Below are 6,000 nucleotides of genomic sequence, written 5' to 3'. Positions count from 1 at the left end.
AAACCCGCTGCAGTGGCCCCTACCCACAACCCCACAGTCCTGAGTAAAGTCTGCCTCAGCAAGTTCGTGAATAATTTTCTCTCTATCACCGTCTGTCACGGAAGTCCCCGCTCTGAGCACGAGTTAACAGAGGAATGGGGTGCGGATCACGCAGCCAGTTAACCCCCATGGGTCTCCTTTGGAAGCCCTGAGCCCTCTCAGAGGAGCCCACGGTCCCGGGATGTTGGGCGGGATCGTGCCCGGCTGGTGGGGGAGGGAGTCGGTTGTCAAGCTGCCTCTAGACCTGGAGCTTTACTCTACTGTCCAGACCTTCCAGGGCCCCTTGCTGGGTTCCCATGAGGCCACCCCGTTCCCATAATGCCCAGTGTCTCAGCGTGACTGTCCTGGGGAGCAGGGGCAGAGCTCGAGAGCCGGTGGGTTGAGCCCAGCTCCCCTACTTGCTGGTGGGGTGACGTCCGGCAGGCTTCCGGCCTCTAAGAGCCTCGGTTTCCAAGTCTGTGAAACGGGCACAGTGATAACCCTGCTGAGGCCCTGGGGTGAGGTGGGGGTTGGCGGGGGGCGGTGCTTTGGGGAAATGACGAGGACCAAAGGCCCAGGCAGGCACGCTCTGTGTTCCCTGAACGTCGTGTGTGTGGCGCTGCTCTCAGGCCTCCTGAGCTAACTCTCGGCTATCCTGGCACCCTTGGGGACCGGGCATCGTGCAGACAAAGACACAGCAGCCAGAGGCAGTGAAGCAACTGGCCTCCTGGAGGCTGGTAAGTTCCTCTCTGCCAGCAATCTCCACGCCCCCAGATGCTCCCAAACTCGCTCAGTGCAGGTTTCACACGGCTGGGTTGTGGTTCAGTGATCATTAATATTAATATCGCTCATTAATATTGATAATGTCAAACAGGCTGTGTCTCATGGCCTCACATCCGCCCCCAGGGCCAGCTCGTTACTCAGATCAGGAAGCTGGGCCATTTGCCTAGGTCACATAGACTCCCGTCTGTGGTCCCAAAGCTGTAGCTGTCCCCTGGACAGCACACTGCCCCCCAAAGCTGCTGACACAGCGACCGCCCAGCATCCCACCCTCTCGGGCCCCGGAGAGCCGCCTCTCTCTTCAGCTCTGCCAGAAGCACGAGAACCCTCACTGTGGACCCGCTGGAGAGCAGGGACAGCGGGCGCCCGGCCTGCTCATCTAGCCTTGGGGCCGGGACTCCCGGGGAGCCATCCACCACCTCACAGGCTGGCCCTGGAGGCTGGCTGAGCCCGGCCTGATGGGCTGCCTGTCAGCTGCCGGGCTCTGAGCTGGATGGAGCCAAGCCGGTTGGGGAAGCAAGAATCGGAGCAGAAAGAGCCTGGGATGAGGGAGAAGACGGTTTTCTAAAAGCTAACAACTCTTGAAAACCGGAAAAGTGCTTTGTCTTAGTTCGAGCACAGGAGAAACGCCGAGATGCGTTGTCTGAATTGCAGTAACTTCCCGGATCACAGAGAAATAATCCCCCTCACCAAGAACACCAGGCACTGCCCGGGCGGCGGCCAGTCAGGCTGGGGAAACGGGAGCTCCAGGGGCTTGGCCCTTGGGCACAGAGCTGCCTGCCCGTGTGAAGGCCCGGAAGCGGCCGCGGACAGCCTGTCACCTCCTACCCTGCAGTCCACTCAAGCCCAACACGCCAGCACAGACAGCTCGGATGGGACAGGACAGCTGGCTTGGGGTCAGTCCAAAAGTCCGAGCTGGGGAGGGGTCCGGGACCTACCCGCTGGGAGGCTGACGGGGGATGCCTGAGTGTCTGCCATGTTGTAGCTGCTGCCGATCTGGAGGGGCACAGTTGGAACCAGACGCCACTGCGGGCCAAACATCTCGCTTCCTAAGAGCTGAACCTTGTGGAGGCACGAAGGGAAACCCACAGATGCAGCTCTTTCCAGGCTCAGACGCCGGGAACTAAGGTGTCTGGTTTTGCTAGAGCAAGAGCGAGTGCACAGTGGCCTTTCCAGAAGCTGTGTCCACAGGCTCTGGCATTTTGGAAGAGCTCACGGCTCCCAGGTTTCCAGGCTGTCCCGGCAGGGTCCTGCTGAGATCAAGGTCAGGGTATGTGGGCCCAGGGAGTGCCATGCTGACACATGGGGGAGTCGCCTACAGAGATGGGCACGGACTCTGCTCCAGAGTGTGGCTAGAGTAAGTTCCCTGGAAGAGTCATAGGCTGCCCCAGAAGAGAGGGAGCACCCCGTTGCTCGAGGTGACCAACTGAACACACTGGGTGGGAATGGACTTGTAGATAGGTCGTAGGATAGGAGAGCTTCTGGGGACCTCAGGGGTCATTCGGTCTAACCTGTGATTTCCCTGAGGAGGAATTGAGGCCACAGTCCCCAGCTTGGCAGCAGGGCCATGGCAGAAAAGCCAGCGTCCCCACTCGAAGCTTCGGGGGCCTTCTGGATGCTCCTATTGTCCTTCTGATGCTGACAGTCCATTTTTGAAAACGAAAGTGCATTTGAAAATGAGAGCACGCCACGGGTAGGCGGGAGCCAAGCCGTGGGAAGACACCGTGGGGGAGGGAGCCACGCTCGGCCGGTGCTTCCGGGAGATTTGCTGGGCTGGCCGGCCTCAGAGGGGACAGCCAGGAAGAGAGGCCACTAGGCAGCTCGTCTAGGGGCCTGGGGGTCGTGGGGACCTGAGCCAAGGTGTGGCAGGGGGATGGCATGAAGGCAGATTTGGGAGCTCCTTGACCCCCAGGATAGGGGGCGGCTGGTGGGGCCGAGCAGGAGCAGATTGGCCAGGAGGTCAGCAGGACCTCAGCGTCCAGGCCGTGCGAGGAGAGAGTCGGCCATGCTGCTTCTTGCGAGTTTTACGACACGCCGCCGCCCCCACACTGTCACGCAGCTCCAGACTTCTTCCTTAAGCACCGAACTTCTCTGGCAAAGGCCCCAGAAGAGCTGGCTGCTTCTCCCGCGTCGTGGCCGCCCCCATGCCGCCCCCGCAGGCCCACCCGCAGGCAGCTGCTGAGCCGGCACCCGGCTCAACCGTGCGTGGCTGGGAGGCGCATGCCAGGGGAAGTTATGTAAACCTCCGGCTGGCTCACCCCAGGGCGCCGGGAGCAGCAGAGAGAGGCAGGCCTGGCACGAGACTCCCAGCGTGTGTCGCTCGTCCCTGGCGAGGGCACGGACGACAGCCATCACACTTTCCGCAGAGAGTGACAGGCTATCAGCTCGGTGGGAAACAGAAGGAAATTAGATTTATCCTTGAGATCCTGCCGCCCAGAGCCCCAGGGACAGGCTGCCCTCGGCTGGCTCAGACGTCAGGGACAGAGCAGCCGCTGGCCGGGCCGGCAGCCCCACTTCCCCCGGCACCCGGGCCAGGCAGATGGGCCGGTTCGCGTGGGGTGAACGTAGCTGCACATTGTTGACTGGATGGGGGTCCTGATTTCCAAGGGCTTCCGATTGCAACCTGTCGTCTTCCTGCACTTGGGAAAACTCCTCCGGGGCCCGGAGTCTTCCCTTCCCCTCGCCTCCCGCCATCAACCTCAACCTGGCGCCCTGTCCTTCCAACCAGGGTGTTGGCTGTGCTGCCTGGTGCCAGGCCTGGAGCACCCAGACATCGCGACACGGGGGGCCGCCCCAGAGACAGGAGCTCCCCTTTTGGGTGGTGCTGAAAAGGAGACTCAGCCCCGATTTGTCAGGTTTCAAATCCACCCGGCCTGGGATGAGGTCCTGCTGGACGCTCCTCCCCGCTGGGGTCGATGGGGTGCCTCCGGTGGGCCAGTGATGGCTCGGGCGCTCCGCCGCTCCCCGGCGTGGGAGTTCCTGCCCCTGGTTTGGAAGGAAGGACGCAGAGGCTGGGCAGCTTGTCCGTGGTCGCGGGTTAGGAAAAGAAGGGCCCATGTGGACCACAGGCCTTTCTGTCCTACACAGCCCGAGCTGTGGGAGAGATGACCTTGAATGTCCTTGGGGCCATGAGACCAAAGGGAGGACCCAGTGAACCAAGCAGGGGACACTGGAGGCTTTGAGAGGGTGTCAGGGCAAGGGATGGTTTCTTTCACAGGCTTTCTTGTGTCTTACAAACACACCATCACTTCTCCAAGAATCCCAGCCTTGCGAGGGTCCTGCCTCGGACTCGGTGGGCACTGGCACGGGGCAGCGGGTAGTGGCTTCAGCAGAGGGTGGTCTGAGGCTCGTGCAGAACCGTGAGGCAGCGCCCCCCTCCCAGGGCCCTCCTGGCGAGGCGAGGGGCGGTCGGCAGCCCGCGTCGGGCTTTATATTTAGGAAGGGTGGGTGGCCGCCTACTCTGTGTGATTTCACAGGCTCTGAGGGCCCCTTCCAAGCCCCAAAATACTCCCCCACCTGCTTCCTGGTGCTGGCATCTCTCTGATAAGAACAGATTTCTGTGCTGAGTTAGAGAGAGAGCTGGCCGGCCCCGGGGAGTCAGAGCCGACACTGGTCTAAGTCAGCTCTGCACAGAGGAGCAGGTGCACTGATTTTCAGGCTGGAAAGGGCGCTCAAGCCTTTGTCCAGGGAGGCATTACAGATTCCCCTCCTCGGCCTCGGTGCCTCCTGGGCAACCATGAGGAGCTAAAGGCACTTGTTTCCTATTGTCTGCTAAGCCCTGCCCTGAGCCAGGCTCCATGCTACAGGCAGGTCCCATACATCCCTGCTTGGAAGGATGCTGCTGTCCAGAGGGAGAGACAGATGAAACTGACAGTCTCACACATCAACCATCGCACGTTGTGGCATCCCAGGAGAGAAAGTGCAATGTGCCACAAGGCCCATAATTGGGCACCCCAGTTTTGCATGGCCAATCAGAGATAGGCATTTTAGCTGAGGCTTTGTCGATGAGTAGGAGTTCTATAGACAACGAGTGGGGAAGGGGAAGTGGATCAGAAAGTGGAGCGGGACCTGGGGCTCAGTGAAGACCTGGGGTCGGGGTTCTCAGACCGTGCGAGCTCCCTCCGGTGGCCTCTGCATGTGGGCACTGTTAAAGCAAACGTTATCCCCACACCTGCTAGGACGGCAAGGGTCGCTGGCCAGCGCTGCCTCAGCAGGTGGGAGATGGAACTCCGTTCTGAGCACAACGAGGGCAGTAGGGACTCATAGCCACGAGCAGAAGGAGGGGTCAGTGGACGGAAATCACCGAGAGGAACTTGACGAGGTGTCAAAGGGGGTATTCTGCCAACCTGGCCCACGGGATTCTTGCTAACGGCCGGCCAAGGCCTCAGACACCGAGGGCGGGGGCTGAGGACCGGGTCAGACGGCAAGCGGCGGGGACTCTCGTCAGCTGACTTAGCAGAATTCCTGCTAAAGCTCGGCTGTGGAGAAAGAAGACAGGGCCCAGGGAGGAGGCGGAGCTAAAAAGAGGGCTCCGTGGAGCCGGCTTAAGTCTGGTCAAGGAGAGCGGCTCTGCCAGCGTTTCACGGCGAGCTGGGGGAAGTGAAACAGGCACTGGGTCATGAGCCGTGGGCCGATGCTCACAGATGTGGGCGGTGGAGACGCAGATCTGGGTAGACCCTCGTCCATCACTCACTCCAGGGGTAAGTCACTTCTCTCCAACCTCAGGGTCTTCGTCTGTAAAGTGGGGACAAGGATTCTGGCCTCACGGGATGGGAAGGCTCGGCATCGGGGGGAAACAATACACTTCATTTGCCATCAATATTCTTATTACACAAAGAGGAAACAAACTCATTTTTGTTTTGAAATAGTCAAGTAAATACATCTAGAGAGTAAAATTTGGAAGTCTCTTCTTTGCCGCTTGCTCCAAGTAAACTACCATTCACCATTTACCCTTTGCTGTGTGTGTCTCCTTGCTGTCCCTTGTTTCTGTGCATTTACAAATGATGTTTGTCTGACACTGTTGTCATCACTACCATCGCCACTATCATCCCATCTCATCACCACCACCACCACCATCATCATCATCATCACCATACCATCGTCATTATCACCATCATCATCGTCACTATCACCATCATCATCATCATCACCATACCATCGTCATTATCACCATCATCATCGTCACTATCACCATCATCATCA

Source organism: Equus przewalskii, chromosome 26 (genome assembly GCF_037783145.1).
Source record: "Equus przewalskii isolate Varuska chromosome 26, EquPr2, whole genome shotgun sequence".
Lineage (NCBI taxonomy): Eukaryota > Metazoa > Chordata > Mammalia > Perissodactyla > Equidae > Equus > Equus przewalskii.
This window is presented reverse-complemented; position numbering follows the sequence as displayed.